The following is an 18,035-nucleotide window of genomic DNA, read 5'->3' as shown; positions in this document are numbered from 1 at the left end:
ACTGTGCACTTGAGTCTCCAAAATCTCCACAGGGCCTGTTTCTATATAGGCAGTGAGTGTTGCTGGGAATGGACCCCATATAAATGCAGGTCTCTCCTTATTTCACAGACCCTGTGCCTGTGCCTCACTTTCTATCCACACTGGTGGTGCTGTCCAGTGTAGTTTCCAGAGACCCTGTGTGGGTACTGCACTCTGTGTACTATGGGCCCATCTCATGCCTCTGCTGTGTTTGGTATTAGCTTATATCATGATTCCTCAGGGATGGACTAGCAAATCTCAGACCACCAAGGTCTCTGCAGCCTCTTTCGGCTGTCTTCTGCTGAGAAGCGCAGTTAACTTACTGTCATGCTCAGCTATGGGTCTCTAGAGGGCAAAATGTACTGCTATAGGTGAAGGTTTCTGGCCGAAATTGTGAACTATTAGATCTCTCTCATACTTAAAGCGAGGTGCTGATCACTTAAGATGCTGAAGATCTGCAGTCACTTAGTTCATATAAAGTCATTGGCTTTTCTTCTGGTAACAGTGCTGGTAGACCTAGCTTGAGTGGACCAACCAAGATGGCGTGGCCTGGCATTCACCAGGTCAGGTGTGCTTATGAACACATTGCTATCCCCTGTTCTGTCTACTGGATTTTACTCTGCCATGGTTCAATTTGTTTTTGATTTTGTTTATCTCTTTGCTGTTCTATTTCTCTTGTCAAGGAGCTGCCTTCATGGTAGCCACATTTTGTTTGTTACAATGACTGAGATGTGTTGCATCCCACAGTTGCCTTCTTCTGTCCTTTATCTTTCTAAAATACTTGACACATTAGAGGATATATATTATATTTGGGGAAACTACATTACGTTTCTTTCTTCAGACTGGGCCCAAAGAGATCTCTTCTTTGACTATTATTTCTGGGTAGGAATATTGTTATGGCAATTCTTGTCATTGGGAAGGAATTTCCCTCATGGTACTTAAATATAGCAAAAATGTCAATTGTTTATTTATTTATTTTTTTACAATTAAGTCATTTATTTTATATATATTTTTTCCCATCCCATTCCCTCCCCGCCCCTCCCTCCCTTGCTTGGCTTAGTGATTGACTTTGATATGTTTAAGTACATTGTGTGTTTTAGAGATTTTCCTCTTTCCCCCCTCCTTTCTCCTCCTTTAGATTGTTTTGTTTGCTCCTCTACAGGATTTCCTTTTTCATCTAGAGTTCCTCCTATGACCCATTTCTCCCTATCTCTCACATATTAGGGAAAGCATCTGATTTCTTATTTTTTGTGACTGACTAATCTCACTTAGCATAATGTCCTGCAGTTTCATCCATTTTCCTAAAAATGATGTAATTGAGTTTTTTTTTTTTTGATGGCTGAGTAAAATTCCATTGTGTACATATCCCACAGTTTTGTAATCCATTCGTCTGTTGATGGGCATCTTGGCTGGTTCCATAGTTTGGCTATGGTGAATTGTGCAGCTATGAACATAGATACACATGCATTAGTTTGGAAGTTTGGTTTCTTTTCTTTTGGGTAGATACCCAACAGTAGTATTGCTGGATCAAATGGTAGATTTGTTCTCATTCTTTTGAGGATTCTCCATACTGTTTTCCAAAGTGGTTGCACTAATTTGCATTCCCACCAACAATGTCTTAGAGTTCCCACTTCTCCACATCCTCACCAGCATCTGTTGTTGTTTGTGTTTTGAATGATTGCCATTCTAGTTGGAGTTAGGTGGAATCTCAGGGTAGTTTTGATTTGCATCTCTCTGATTGCCAGTGATGTTGAGCATTTTTTTATGCATTTATTGGCCATTTGAATTTCTTCTTTGGTGAAGTGTCTATTTAGTTCCTTTGCCCATTTTGATATTGGATGCTTTGTTTTCTTAGTGTTGAATTTCTTGAGTTCTCTGTATATTCTAGATATTAGTCCTCTATCAGTGGTGTAGGTGGCAAAAATCTTCTCCCATTCTGTTGGCTCTCGACTGAGGTTCTTGATAGTTTCCTTTGCTGAACAGAAGCTCTTCAGTTTCATGCAATCCCATGTATTGATTCTCCTTTTAATTTGTTGTGCCTTTGGGGTCTTGTTGAGAAAGTGTTTATCTGTGCCTATGTGTTGCAGTGTTGGACCTATGCCCTCTTCAAGGAGCTTCAAGGTCTCTGGTTTGATTTCCAAGTCTTTGATCCATCGTGAATTGACTTTTGTACAGGGTGAAAAAGTGGGATTAATTTTCAATTTTTTGCCTATGGTTAACCAGGTTTGCCAGCACCATTTGTTGAAGAGGCTATCTTTTTTCCAGTGTATGTTTTTGGCCTCTTTGTCAAAAATCAATTGGCTGAAAGTGTGTGGACTTGTTTCTGGTTCTATTCTGCTACATTGGTCTATATATCTGTTCTTTTGCCAGTACCATGCTGCCTTTATTACAATGGCTTTGTAGTATAGTTTAAAGTCAAGTATTGTAATTCCTCCTGCGTGTTTATTGTTGCTGAGAAGTACCTTGGCTATTCTGGGCTTTTTGTTATTCCAGATAAATTTAAGGACTGATTTTTCTATGTCTGTGAGGAATGATCTTGGTAGTTTAATGGGCATTGCATTAAATCTGTAGATCACTTTTGGGAGGATGGCCATTTTAATGATATTTATTCTGCCAATCCATGAACATGGAAGGTCTTTCCATCTTCTAAGATCTTCTTCGATTTCTTTTTTCAGTGTTTTATAATTTTCTTTGTAGAGATCTTTTACCTCCTTGGTCAAGTTTATTCCTAGGTATTTTTTTTTTTTTTTGTGGGAGATCCTGAGTGGAAGTGTTTTCTGAATTTCTTTTTCAGTGGATTTATTTATGGTTTGTGTACAGGAAAGCTTCTGATTTTTTAAGATTGATTTTATATCCAGATACTTTGCTGAATTTATTGATCAGTTCTATAAGCCTATTGGTTGAGTTTGTTGGGTTTTCTAAATATAGTATATCATCTGTAAATAGGGAAAGCTTAAGTTCTTCTTTTCCTATTTGTACTCCTTTGATTTCCTTTTCTTGCCTTATTGCTCTGGCTAGAATCTCTAGTACTATATTGAAGAGAAGTGGTGATAGTGGACATCCTTGTCTCAGTCCAGTTTTTAGGGGGAATTCTTGAAGTTTTTCCCCATTTTTTTTAGTCTTTTTATTATTTATTTTATTTTATTTTTTTATTGGTGTACTGTATTCATACATCATAATGGGATAAAAATAATACTTTTGTAGACATGCACGCACACATCACCCAGTTAGCCCTTACCTGATCCCCACCCCGTTCCCTCCCCATCCCTCCTTCCCATGCTTGCCTTAGTGGTTGACATCTAGTATTATAGCAATTTATCCAATATTAACATTGATAATCTCACATAACAGTTTCATTTATCTGATACCAAGCTTTTGATGACTTAAAGATAACATTTCAATATTTCTTTTTGCTTTCTTTCTTACCAGAGAATATTTCTTTCTTTTTCTTTTTTAAGGTGAAACTATCATATATTTATATATTTATTTTTCACAAAAATTCTATCCTAATATGGAATATGGACTCTAAATACCCAAAATGATCTCGAAAAAGGACAAAGCTAGAAGATGTATATTTTCTGATTTCAAACCATATAAAGCTACAATAATTGAAACAGTGTAGTAGTGTTATAAAGGCAGATATATAAACCATAGGAGTTAAATAAAAGCCTAGAGATAAATTCTTCCATATATTGTCAAGTTATTTTTGACAAGGTTTCCATGAACATTTGGTGGAGGAAATAATTATCTTTTAACTTAATATTGTTGAAAAATAATAATTACATGAAAAAGAATAAAATCAGACCCTTACCTACCACCATATACAAATATTAACTCAAAATAGATAAAAGACCTAAATATAAATCTTAATAATATACACTTTTAGAAGAAAATCGGGTTATAAAACCTCACAACATTGAAATTGGCAGTGATTTCTTGGATATGATTTCAACGGCACAGGCAACAGAAGGGTAAACAAACTCCCTAAAAAATAAAAACATATTGTATATCCAAAGACAATGTAAACAGAGTTAAAAGTTACTGATAGACTGGGATAAAATATTTCCAAATGCTATATCTGAAGGTATATTAGTATTCCAACCTGAAATCCTAAAAATTAGCAACAATAAAAGCAAACAATACAATTTAGAGATAGGTAAAAGACTAACATAAATAATGAATCTCCACAGATAACCAATCTTAGTTGTCTGTTGGATAGAAAATCTTGTTTCTCTGGTTCTGGTGTGTGTTACCTATTTCTTCTTTGTAGTTAATCTCTTTGAGTATTTTCTCTAGTGCTGGTTTTGAAGACATAAATTCCTTCAGTTTCTGTTTGTCATGGAAGCTTCTTATTTCTTCATCTAATTTGATAGAAAGTTTTGCCGGGTAGGAAATTTTTGGCTGGAAGTTGTTTTCTTTCAGAGTTTGGAATATGTTACTCCAAGCCCTTCTGGCTCTCATGACTTGTTTTGGGAAGTCTGGAGTGATTCTAATTGGTTTGCCTCTGAATGTCACTTGGCCGTTTGTTGTTGTTGCCTTTAAGATTCTCTGCTTGGCTTCCACATTGGTCATTTTGACAATTATGTGGCATGGGGATCCTCTTCTCTGATCCTGTCTAAAGGGAGTTCTATAAGTTTCCTGGACCTGTATATTGACCTTTGCTCTATGTTTGGAAAATTTTCTGCTATTATTTCTTTGAAGATATTACTTATCCCTTTGGTTTCACCTTCTTTTTCCTCCTCTATTCCAATTATTTTTAGGTTAGCTCTCTTAAAATGGGCCCATATTTCTTCAATGTCAGATTCGTGCTGTTGGATTTTTTTTTCTAAATTAGAAACTATGCGTTCATTTTTTGAATGATCTTCTAAGATCAAGATTCTGTTCTCCATGTGGTCTAATCAGTTGTTTGTGCTTTGAATTGAGGCCTTTACTTCATTAATTGCATCCTTTATCTCTTTTTGACTCTCTCTGAATTCTTTTTGAAACACCTCTATTATTTCTACAGTTATTTTCCTGATTTAATCTTCTAGAAATTTCTGAATTTCTGTTTTATCAGGTTCTGATGTTGTGGGGTTGTGGGCATTAATTGCTCCATTGTTATTCCTCTTTTCCATGATTTCGGAAGTTTGTGCCTTCTCTGGGTTCTTCCCTTGGGTCACTGCGACTTCACTTAAGGTGCTCTGGATCTCGAGTCTGTGGTATCTCAGTCCCCACTACTCCTTTACTGGGTTGTATCGCAGAGTCTCAGACCCAGGGAGTCAATCGAGGCTGCTTTAGACCATGCGGGGTGGGGGGTGGTGGTGGTGCCAGATTGGGTGTTCTCCTATGGTGTGATATCTCTGCCACTGCTACTCCTCCACTGGGTCAAGTCTCTGGTAGTACAGTACTGGGATCCTCCTCCAGGGCCTGCAATTTGACTCACCGTTGTTGAATGAGCAGATGGAGCTGTAGTCGACTCGGTGAATTTGCTGCTGTTGCCACCAGTGGCAATATGGCGCCGCTACCATGCCCTTGGCCATGAGGCTGGCGTATTTCTTCTCTGTTTTTGAGCTCTGCTCTGAGTCCCTGCAGGGTCTGCTGAGCCCAGCCACTGGGAGCTTTAGATGCTCCCTGCACCAAGAAATCTGTCAAATTCCTCCTGGGTGCTCTACAGCGGCTCACCTCGTCTTGCTGTACTCCACTCCTCTCTGGAGCCTGGTGGGCTGATGAGTGCATTGGTCTCAGTTTTCCCCATTTAATATGATGTCGGCAGTAGGCTTATTGTAGATTGCCTTAATAATGTTGAGATATGTTCCTTCAATTTCAATTCTCTGCAGTATTTTTTATCATAAATTGATGTTGAATTTTATCAAATGCTTTTTCAGCATCTATTGAGATGATCATGTGGTTTTTGTCTTTGATTCTGTTTATATGATGAATTATATGGATTGATTTTTGTATATTGTACCAGCCTTGCATCCCTGGGATGAACCCTACCTGGTCATGGTGAATGATTTTCTTGATGTGGTTTTGAATGCGTGTTGCTAGTATTTTGTTTAATAGTTTTACATCCAAGTTCATCAGAGATATAGGCCTGTAGTTATCCTTCTTTGAACTGTCTTTATTTGGTTTGGGTATTAGTGAGATGTTGGCTTCATAGAATGTGTTTGGGAGAGTCCCGGTTTTTTCTATTTTGTGAAATAGTTTGAGTAGTATTGGGGTTAGCTCTTCAATAAAGGTTTTAAAGAATTCACTTGGGAAACCATCTGGTCCTGGGCTTTTCTTTATGGTAAGCTTTTTATTGCTGTTTCAATCTCTTTGATTGTTATTGGTTGGTTTAAGTGTTCTATATCTTCTTGACTCAGTTTAGGAAGGTTGTATTTATCTAGGAAGTTGTCAATTTTCTCCAGATTTTCCATTTTGTTGGAGTATAGATTTTCAAAGTAGTTTCTGATAATTCTCTGGATTTCTACAGTCAGTAGTAATGTCTCCTTTTTCATCCCTTATCTTCATAATTTGGGATGATTCTCTCTTTTTTTTTTTAGTTAGGTTGGCTAGTGGTTTATAATCTTGTTAATTTTTTCAAGAAACCAGCTTTTGGTTTTGTTGATTTTCTGTATTGTTTTTTATTCTCTATTTCATTAATTTCTGCTCAAATTTTAATAATTTCCTGTCTTCTGCTGGCTGGGTTTCAATTGTTCCTGCTTTTCAAGGGCTTTGAGGTGTATCGGTAGGCTATTTATTTGAAGATTTTCTGTTTTTCTTATGTGAGCACTCAGTGCTATAAATTTTCCTCTTAATACTGCCTTCAAAGTGTCCCAGAGGTTTTGATATGTTGTATCTTTATTTTCATTTGTTTCTAGAAATTTCTTGATTTCACCTCTTACATCTTCTATGACCCATTCTTCATTCAGAAGTGTGGTGTTCAGTCTCCACATGTTTATGTTGTTTCTCTGGGTCTTCTCATAGTTGATTTCTAGTTTCATTCCATTATGGTCTGAAATGACACAGGGAAGTATGTAACATTTTTAAAATTTGCTAGTGCTCATTTTGTGTCCCAGGATTGATCTATTTTGGAGAATGTTCCATGAGCAGCTGAGAAAAATGTAAACTCTGCTGTAGTTGGGTGAAATATTCTATATGTGTCCAACAGGTCCATTTGGTTAATGGTGTTCTTTAGTTCTGAGGCATCTTTACTGGCCCTTTTTCTGGAAGATCAGTCTAGTATTGTGAGAGGTGTGTTGAAGTCTCCCAGTATTATTGTGTTGGGATTTATGTGTGACTTCATGTCACAAAGAGTTTGATTTATGAAAGTAGCTGCCCCTATGTTTGGGGCATAGATGTTGATTATTGTTATTTCCTCTTGCTGGACTACTCCTTTTACCAGTAAAATGTGACCTTCTTTGTCTCTTCTAATAAGTTTGGGTTTGAAGTCTAACTTGTCTGATATCATAGTAGCTACTCCTGCTTGTCTTCGAGTACTATTAGCATGGATTACCTTGCTCCAGCCCTTTACCTTGAGTTTGTTCCTATCTTTACTTGTAAGGTGTGTTTCTTGTAAGCAGCAGATGGATGGATTCTGGCTTTTAATCCATTTTGCTACTTTATGTCTTTTTATTGGGGAGTTGAGGCCGTTTACATTCAGTGTGATTATAGAGAGATAATTTTTAATTCTCAACATGTTAAGATCTTATTTCTGTTTGAGATACTGTTTATTCTTCTTTGCTTAGTTGTCTGCTGGATGGGAATTCTTGTTTCTTTGGTTCTGACGTGTATTACCCATTTCCTCTTTGCAGTTAATCTCCTTGAGTATTTTCTGTAGCGCTGGTTTTGAAGACATAAATTCCTTCAGTTCCTGTTTGTCATGGAAGCTTCTTATTTCCCCATCTAATTTGATGAATAGTTTGGTTTGGGAAGTCTGGAGTGATTCTAATTGGTTTGCCTCTGAATGTCAGGTGGCCTTTTGTTTTTGTTGCCTTTAAGATTCTCTCCTTGGCTTCCACATTTGTCATTTTGACAATTATGTAGCATGGGGATCCTCTTCTCTGATCCTGTCTAAAGGGAGTTCTATAAGTTTCCTGGACCTGTATATTGACCTCTTGCTCTATGTTTGGAAAATTTTCTGCTATTTCTTCCTTGAAGAGATTATTGATCCCTTTTGATCATCTTCAAGAAGCGAGATTCTATTCTCCATGTGGTCTAATCTGTTGTTTATACTTTGAATTGAGGCCTTTATTTCAATGATTGCATCCTTTATCTCTTTTTGACTCTCTCTGAATTCTTTTCGAAAGTCCTCTATTATTTCTAAAGTTATTTTTCTGATTTGATCTTCTAGAGTTATTTGGATTTCTGTGTTATCAGGTTCTGATGTTGTGGTGTTGTTGGCATTCACTGCTCCATTGTTATTTCTCTTTCCCATGATTTTGGAAGTTTGTGCCTTCTCTGGGTTCTTCCCTGAGTCACTACGAGTTCACTTAAGATGCTCTGGATATCGAGTCTGTGGTATCTCAGTCACCACTAATCCTTTACTGGGTTGTATCACAAAGTGTCAGACCAGGGAGTCAATCGAGGCTGCCCAGACCATGGGCAGTGCCAAGTTGGGCGTTCTCCAGCAGGGAGTTGTGACTATGGTTTCATATTTCTGCCACTGCCACTCCCTCACTGGGTTGCACTGCTAAAATCTCTGACCCAGGGAAACTATCTGCGCAAGTCCCTGGGAGTACAGTACTGGGATTTCTCCCCTAGGAGCTGCAATTTGTGTCACTGTTGTTGAGTGTGCTCATGGAGCTCTAATGAACTCAGTGTGTTCGCTGCTGCTGCCATTGGCAATATGGCACCACTGCCACACCCTCAGCTGTAATGCGGCATATTTCTTCTCTGGTTTTGAGCCCCGCCCTGAGTCCCTGCCATGTCTGAGTCCCTGCAGGGTGTGCTTTTCCTGGCCATTGGGAGATTTAGACTCTCCTTGTGCCAAAAAAACTGCTGACGCTGCCCGGCTGTTCAGCAGCTCCTCACCTCGGCTTGCTGTCCACCCCTCCTCTCTGGAGCCTGGTGGCTGGTTGAGTGCGTTGGTCTTCATCCGTCCGGTGAACTCGCCGCTGCTGTCGGCAGTAAGGCACTGCTGTCACGTCCTCGGCCGTGAGGTTGGCGTAGTTCTTCTCTGGTTTTGAGCTCTGCTGAGTCCCTGTGGGGTGTACTGATCCTGGCCCTTGGGAACTTTAGACGCTCCTTGTGCTGAAAAAACTGCTGACTGCTGCCCGGCTGTTCAGCAGCGGCTCACCTCGGCTCGCTGTCCACTCCTCCTCTCTGGCACCTGGTGGCTGGTTGAGTGCATTGGTTTAGAGCCGTCCAGTGAACTCGCTGCTGTTGCCAGCAGTAAGGTGCTGCTGCTGCATCCTAGGCTGCGAGGCCGGCGTACCTCCTCTCTGGATTTGAGCTCCGTTCTGAATTTCCCTTCTCTCTGGAGCCTTGTGCTGCTAGAGAAGATGTAGGCCACGCTGCTCCGCACCGCGGATCTGGCTGCTCCGGCCGCTTCACGCTGCAGCTCCGGTTGCTCCGCGCTGTGGCACTGGCTGCTCCATCCACTGCGGCCACTTCGCGCTGCGGCTCCGGCTGCTCCGAGCCACAGCTCTGGCTGCTCCGCACCACAGTTCTGGCCACTCCGGCAGCTCCGGCTGCTTTGTGCCGCGGCTCTGTGTCTTCGGTTGCTAACGCTGCGGCGGCCACGGCACTTCGGGCTGGTTTCTTTCTGGTGTCTTGTTTTTCCAGCCCTCTTTTTCTCTGTCCCTTGTATTTACAGTTTTTATTTCTTTGCTGGTGGTGTTTTCTGGCTCTGCAAGGTGCTGGTTTTTTGGTAATAGAGTTTGATTTTTAGTGGGACTTGTAAGTGCCGCTTTCCTCTGTCGCCATCTTCCAGGAATTCCTCTATTTTTTTTTTCAAAAATGTCAATTGTATATTGATGTTATATTCTCTACAGTGTTTAGATCCTTCTCTGATTCCATGGTCTTTGTGAAAAACAGATTTCAGGGGCTTATTATTGCTGGATGCTCTTACCATTGTGTCAATAACTTCTGTAGAGAGTTCATCTATTTTAATTTTTCTGTAACATCTCCTTTTGTGGTGGGGCTAGCAAGCAGCTAACCAGTATCTATCCATTCGTTTACTGGAACTTATGATCCTTTTGTCTTAGACTCCCAAGTCACTGGGATAATAGGTGTGTGCCACCATGCCTAGCTCTAATAACTTTTTGATGCACCTATCACAAGCCCGTGGTTGCTCACAGGAATGCCATCTTTTCTTTCTGTCTTTAATTCTGGCTGGGATGTCTCACAGTTACTGCATCTAGGTATGTACAGCACTCCATGAGCATCTGTTTATAGAACCAGTGTCTTCTACTTGTACAGATGTTAGAAGTGGAGTGAACTTTCCTACTAGCCACTCACAGAATTCCTTGGAACATAACTTGCAGTGCCAGTGTCATAGGGATGTCGTAGGGATCTGTGATCCTTTTAAGACTTTTTTTTCTTTGCAGTGTGAGACCTGTGGACTGCTGAAATCTGTCAGTCATGCATTTGGCCATAAAACATTGATCTGGTAGAGTCTATCAGGGAAAAAATAATACAGATTATCTCTGTGTTGGAAATGAGTGACATTCTGACTACATTGGCACTATATACAGATGTCTGAGAAATACCTGGAAAGCAGCAGTCTTGCATTGTGATCAGAACACTGAACCAGGAAACAGCTGGACTTAGTTTTCCTCCTAGCTGTGTAATCACAGGAAATTCTCTTCTTTCTGAGCCTTTGTTTTCTCATGTAAAACAAAACTGTACAAAACTGCTCAGATATATCTTAAATGTGCAAAACATATTGTCAATTAGGATCTTTCTGTTAAAGTAGTTACTATGACAAGTCTATACATAAGATAAGGTGATTTGAGCAACAAATTTTGGTCTATTTCAAGCTCTAGAACACTATGACTCAGCAAGGAGGAAGAAGGACAGAAGGTTCTGAGCATATCACACAGTCTTGTTTGGTTAGCTGAGCAAATACTGTCAATGGCAATCTCCTCTATTTTTAAGCTTCAGCAACTTGTGTGTGAGTTACGTATTTGAAAACTGCACTGAGGCAGAAATTTAAAAAATGGAAAAAAGAAACTATCAAGATTTGTCCTGTTAGTCCCAACCCAAAAAATAATTGAAGGAAATCAATATGGTGCAAAGGGGGTATAGCACCATCCATAACCATCAAACCATAAAATATCTTGCTTGGTGTCCAAAAACATAACGAAACAAAACAAAACAACATAAAGCCTCAAAATGAACTGGAAAATAGGATCCTTAGGCCCAGTTATTGCAGGGATGAGGAGTTATTTGATCTTTATACCTGGCACCCTCTCCAGGGTGATTAAATTCTTGTATCATGTCAACCCTGAAAAGGCTTCAAATTTAAGCAATAATTTCAGTAATAGTTACTATAATTTTTCCAGTAATAGCTGTGGGCAAAACATTTTAATAGGGAAATTATTTATCTCAAAGCCTTATAATAATACTTTGGGGGTAGACAACATGATCTCCATTTTGCCAATAAGAAAATAAGAGCAAGGTTTTCCATTCATGCTCCTAGGGTGGGCTATTTATTTATTTATTTATTCTATTATTATTATTTATTTTGGTGGTACTGGGGTTCCTGGAAGCCCTTCTACCTCTGGGCTACACTCCCAGACCTATTTTTGCATTTTTATTTGGAAACAGGGTCTCCTAAGCCAGCGCGCGGGGCTAGCTTCGAACCTGCGCGATCCTCCTGTCTCTGCCTCCCAAGCGCGGGGATTACAAGCGTGCGCCACCACGCCCGGCTCCGGGTGGGCTATTTAAAGTGTTAATTCCAGCTGGGCGTGGTGGCGCACGCTTGTAATCCCCACGCTTGGGAGGCAGAGACAGGAGGATCGCGCAGGTTCGAAGCCAACCACGCACACGCTGGCTTAGGAGACCCTGTTTCCAAATAAAAATGTAAAAATAGGTCTGAGAGTGTAGCCCAGAGGTAGAAGGGCTTCCAGGAACCCCAGTACCACCAAAATAAATAAATAAATAAATAAAATGTTGACTCCAAACCCAAGCTTATAGTTGAATACTACTTTAATTGTTACCTAGTTGTTCTTTTTCAGAAGCCAATCAACATTATTGAAGTTTAAAACCTTGGCTTTTATTGACTTACTGTCACATCTTGACAGGCCAGTAAGGGAAGTATAGAAATACATGTTACTAAATAAAGTTGATTGCATTAATTATCATTCTAATATATTTTATAAATCACTTATCTAATTAGCCATTATGACTATTAGCTGTTTCTTTGCATACAACTCTATCTTTTTACTTAAAATAGACACTGATTTACCAGCATCTGATAGTTATGATATGAGGAGGGATTCCTATTATTGCTGGCTCTTTACTAGTAACATTCCTGTATTAGTTGGCTATTTAAACCCTGAGTCCTAAGCTGCAAATACAGTTGCCTTTGGTACATGTAAGAGCCTGTGTTGAGGAGCCCCTGTGGATGCCAAAATTTGCAGATGATCAAGTCCCTTACATAAAATGTCATAATATTTGCATATAACCATGCATATCCTCCTGTATGCTTTAAATAATCTCTAGTTTACTTATAATACAATACAAATGCAATGTAAGTAGTTGCTATATCATATTTAAAAGAATGAAAAAAGGCCTGTATATATTTAGTACATATGTAATTTTTTTGCATGTATATGAGTATTTTTTATCCAAAGTTGGCTTATTCTGAGGATATGGAATCCATGGATATGGAGGGTTGAATATACTCATAATGGACTTCCTCAGATTTCGAGGTAAGTGAGAAGAAAATACATTCCTCTGAAGGGCAAAAAACAGAGAGGGGGAGGAGGGAGAGGGAGAGGGAGAGGGAGAGGGAGAGGGAGAGGGAGAGGGAGAGGGAGAGAGAGAGAGAGAGAGAGAGAGAGAGAGAGAGAGAGGGAGGGAGAGAGAGAGAACAAGCACAGAGATAGAAGAGATAGAACATGGCTGTGCTTGGGGTTAAATACATTTTTAGGCTGATTGGAGCTTTGCCATTAACTAACTAGACTGGGTGTTGCATCTCATTGGAGGATTGTATGGCCTTTTAACTCGTTGGTTGAAAGAAATGGTGCACAGACAGTTTATTTAGCTTCTGGGAAGGGGTTGGACCTTTCCAGGAAACTGAAACTAAGTATGGAGGTAGGGATCTGGCAGCAGAACTTGGCCCTGGGTGGGAGCTCCCTTAGGGAACCAATTTAGCCCATCTATCAGCTCTCTTAGAGTATGGTTCTCAAACTTGATTGCACTCTAGAACTACTTGGTGATGATTGCTCACTCACAGAAAACCAGAATTCTATAGTGGTAAGATTCAGGTACTGCTTGGTTTGAAATACCCCAGGTGTCTCTAATGGACACCAAAGTTTATGTACTACTTGTGTTTAGCTTCAACAGTTGCAAGGATTTCTAAGTCAACACAAAATGCTCTTTCTTCACAGGCACTCCAGAACATGAAACAGTGATTCTTAAAGCCAGGGTGTATATTAAAATCCCCTTGAGGGAGAGACCAGATTAAAATCAGCTCCTGAGTTTTTATTAAATGGTCCCTGGAGGGGGCTGCTCAACATCAGTGTTTTTTAAAAGCCCCTTGGGTCACTCTAAAATGCAACCAGGTTTCAAATCACTGGTTCATACCTACTAATCTTGGGAGAAAGCCTAAGGCTCAAGTTTATTATGTATATGCCTCATCAATTTCCGGTAGGACCTTATGCTTTTCACCAGACATCTTCCTGGCTTTGAAATTAAGAATTGGAGAATAAAAAATTCAATTTATATAATATTTTCCAGTGGCACAGTGTTGAGGAGGTGTCCTAAAACTATATTGCTGGCCTGAGTTATTGAATACCAGTGCTAGCAATTATTGAAAAAGTGGCAAGTGTATCTGTGATGGGTGGGCAGGTCTTCTTAAGTTGATCTATCAGGTTTTGTTTCCTAGAATTTGAAGCCTATTTTCCCACACAGAAATGAGTGGTTTGAAACAACAACAAGTCAATGACCAAATCACATTTTATTGGAATATTAACAATACTCAAGCTGCTCTATAATGTAAAAGCGTCGTGCTTGTATAAATTATTCAATAGTAAGCAGCTGTCTATCTTTTGAGTTTCTTCCTATTATTTTGGGCCAGTGGTCATTTTTTTTCTACTTTTCACATGGATAGTTTGACTGTGACTTTTCGTTTTTAGACTGTGATAGTGCTGAATTCACAGTTGCCCTTCATTTTAATAAGAAATAACTTTTCTAATTACTCAAGAGATTTCTAAATTAAACTTAAAATGTTTATGTCAGAGATGCTGGGCGGGTACACATTATATGTCATCATTATGATACAATAATATAATTCAGATAGAAATTATCTTTGCAAACACAATCAATTTTTTGCTACTACTTTTTTATTTATTGACAAATCAATCAGTGGGCTGTGGAAAAATGCTTTTACTTGATTACTTACACTGTTGATAATCACTGTGATTTTTGGCAGAGATAAGATATTAGTCCACAGACCTGTGCTGCAATGGGGAATGGGTGTAACTTTAAAATACTGCCAAATCTCCTGTGGCTTTAGCTGACTCCAAGGAATGTACAGACTGAAGCACAATTCTTAGGGGACTTTATTCTTTTACAGTGGTTTTTCATAAGCCACTCCACATTCTGGGATAGGCTAAGAAAACATGTTCCTGGCAGAGTTGGGTATGCACAACTCAAAGACTCCACCACTGTGGGGGTCTTTGGAACAAATGTGTGTGTCCTACCTAATGTGCAGGACACATAGCCTTCCACTTGGAACTTCAAGTTAAAAGGAAAGATGCATTTAAAAATATAAAAATATATTTCAAACACCTATATTTTTCCAAAGGGAATGTTATTTTCCAATGGTAGAGAGATCTACTACTTCAGGTCAAATATTTTATTTAAATTCAGATGCCCATAAAAAAACAGAAATAGAGGAACAGTGACCTGAAATGTGGCAGATAATTTATGAAAGCAGAGAAGTTGTATTAAATGGTTGCTTTAGCAGTCTCAGTCAATGCCTACTCTTGATTTTTAAAAATCTTCAAAATTTCAAACAAATAAGCTGTGCCATAGTTGAATGATCTTGGAAAAAATCATTCTGATTTGTTAAAAAACACCTCAGCAGACAACCTAAGGACTGGGACTGGTTTAATTTTTTTAATCTCTGTTCCATCAACAAAGGTGTCATTTATAAAGAGAAACACCTGTTTTGTTAAAATCTAAGACCTCTAATTCCTCTTACAGAAGTCATTGAGCAGCTGTCAGACATGGAAACAAGTTTTAGCCACTTGAGAACTATGACTTTGAACCAGTGACCTAGAAGTCCTCTGTCTCTATTATCATTTCCTGGGCCACCCACCATGGGTCATTGAAAGAAATAGCATCACCTAGTATTGTTTGAGACTAATACCAGCATGTGTTCAGCATTAAGAGTGTATTTCTAATTTTAGTAGCACTTCTGCCTGATTGCTTTCGATCTTATCCCTGCCCTATTATCTCCAAGTGACTAAAATCAGAAGTTGTCATCATATTTTATTTCTTAAGCCCAGCTGATCTCTGTCATGCCCTGTGAATACTTATTTTCTTGACAATTGCCATCATTTGAACTCAGGCTCCCTTGATGAGATCATCATTCTCTTTGAATAGCTAAGGGCCATTTAAGTTAATTCTACATGCATACATTCCTTGCTTTGCTGCAGATTCATATCAGAGACTGAAGAGTCTCACTGCTATGTTTGGGTTCTTCTGTGGCTTCGAGTCATGTTCACTTACTTATAGTTTCAGTTCTTGCAGTGGTCTCCTAATCCTACTCCACCTGGCTCCACCACCTCAAATTGTGCCTTTGATTACTTCCTCCACTCCAGCTCTGCTGGGTTGCTGGGTTACTTTTGCTTACTAATAGTATAAGTAGGATCCATTACAAGAAGATGCTTCTGCTGTTTTTTTCTGCCTGCAACTTCATCCATCTCTTTTTCCAGCCATTGTGATTAACTTGTCTTGCAAGGACCATATCTAATGTACTTTTGAAAAGTCTTTTCTGCCTCTAGAGAGGTAGAATCCTCCTCCCTGTGTCTTTAAGCACTTAGTTTGCCATTATTGTCATATTAATTCCCAGAGTCACTCACTGCATAAATAGTTGTGCACTTTTGTCATTATAAGTTACTTGGAGACAAAAACTGCAGTTTCTTCCCCTTTCTTTTCCCAGGATGTAGCACTACATTTATGCATGGCAGGTGTTTAGTTCATGATATGTTGATTGCAGAGGGCAGTTCTCTCTGCATGGTAGTCCATGTGGATCTTCTAGCCCAGTTCCCTATCATGTGTGATATCCCATAGTACAGTGCTTGATTTGCATGCCTTTTGAGTTCTTTTGAATTAAAAAATTGAGGGAATGAACCTGAAAGTGGACAAGTATTTACCTCTTGTACTGTCTGCTCAGGCTGGCCACATCTTTGACCCCTTAACCTTCTAATCTCTTTCATCCTGTTGTCTTTGTCTTTGGTCTTCTCTGTACTGTCAGAGGCACTTCAAAATCTACCTGTACGGCACCTTCTCCTGCAAGCCGCCTTTGGGCTCTACCCAGGTCTTGCCTTTTGCTGCACCTATTTAGGACTTATGAATATCCTTTTCACTATATGGCATTTCGCTACGCAGTTTGGGACCATTTACTAAATTTTTACCTTGGTAAATTTTTCTTGCTCCATTCAACTGAGAACTATGAAACTATATTTTAATGTTCTCAATGAAGGCATTCCAGTATCTCCACTAAAGGCCCCAACTCTGTCATACCAGATATATAATTCTGGGAAAAAATTTAAAACTACCTAAATGTCAAATATAAGCTGAGAATAATAATAATGTCTGTCTTATAGAAGAGAGAAAAAAATACATTGAAACATTTTGTGCCTGAAAAGATGTCTTAGTATGTTATTCATGATGATGATGGTGATGATGATGATGATGATGATATATTTTAATTACTTCCTGTTGAAATTTATTTGTCTTCTACCCAAGGTATAAGGAATGGCTGGTATTTTGAGGTCTACGTCCTAGTGCTGGGTGGTTATGATAATTAGTATGGTGGGAAGTAATGCCTTGCATGATTTTGCAATGCTTCTCCACCTTGATGAAGGAATGGCTAGGGAAAGTGCTGAGATCATAGTTCATTCAGTGGTGTTTTGTCCTGTGGCTTGAATGAACCACAAGTGCTTATAAATTGTCCTAAAACCTACAAATAAAATATGATTCATTAGTTATTAGCTAATAAACTCTATTTCGGGGCCATTATACCCAGACGGTAAAGTCACCGAAGCAAACCCAAGGCATTTCTCTTGAAAGATGTTGTGGCCTACTTGTCTGCCAGAAGAAAAAAAATAATACAATCCCAGCTCAACACAATAGCCTAGGAAATATTTATTTTTAAATAATTCCAGTTTTCTTTCTTAATTTCTCATATATTATCCCAGGAAATCTCAATTAATTAATAGCCTAGGAAATATTTATTTTTAAATAATTCCAGTTTTCTTTCTTAATTTCTCATATATTATCCCAGGAAATCTCAATTAATATGGCAAAAGTCCACTGTTTAAGAAAAGCGGTATCATTCTACCTTCTGTCTTCCACAGACTTTGCTCATTGGGCTGGAAGCCCGGTGCATTTGGACACAGCTGTACTATGATCTTATGTCACTAGTTAACATTTCCACTTCTAGGCACTCATTTGGCTTATTTGTTCCAAAAAGTGTTCTCTTCTTTGATTAAATGTTTCACTGTGCTGTAGTCAAGATCCATAGCCTAATTCAGTGGCTGATGTTTTGAGACTGTGATTTAAAGAGCCAGTGACCTTTTGAAAATGCTTCATCTTTTCACCACTGCATCTGAAGCCTGCCCAGCACACAATTTCAATGCATGTTGAGGGCCAAT

The sequence above is a fragment of the Muscardinus avellanarius genome (assembly GCF_963383645.1).
Source record: "Muscardinus avellanarius genome assembly, chromosome: 5".
NCBI lineage: Eukaryota > Metazoa > Chordata > Mammalia > Rodentia > Gliridae > Muscardinus > Muscardinus avellanarius.
Note: the sequence above shows the minus strand (reverse complement) of the source record.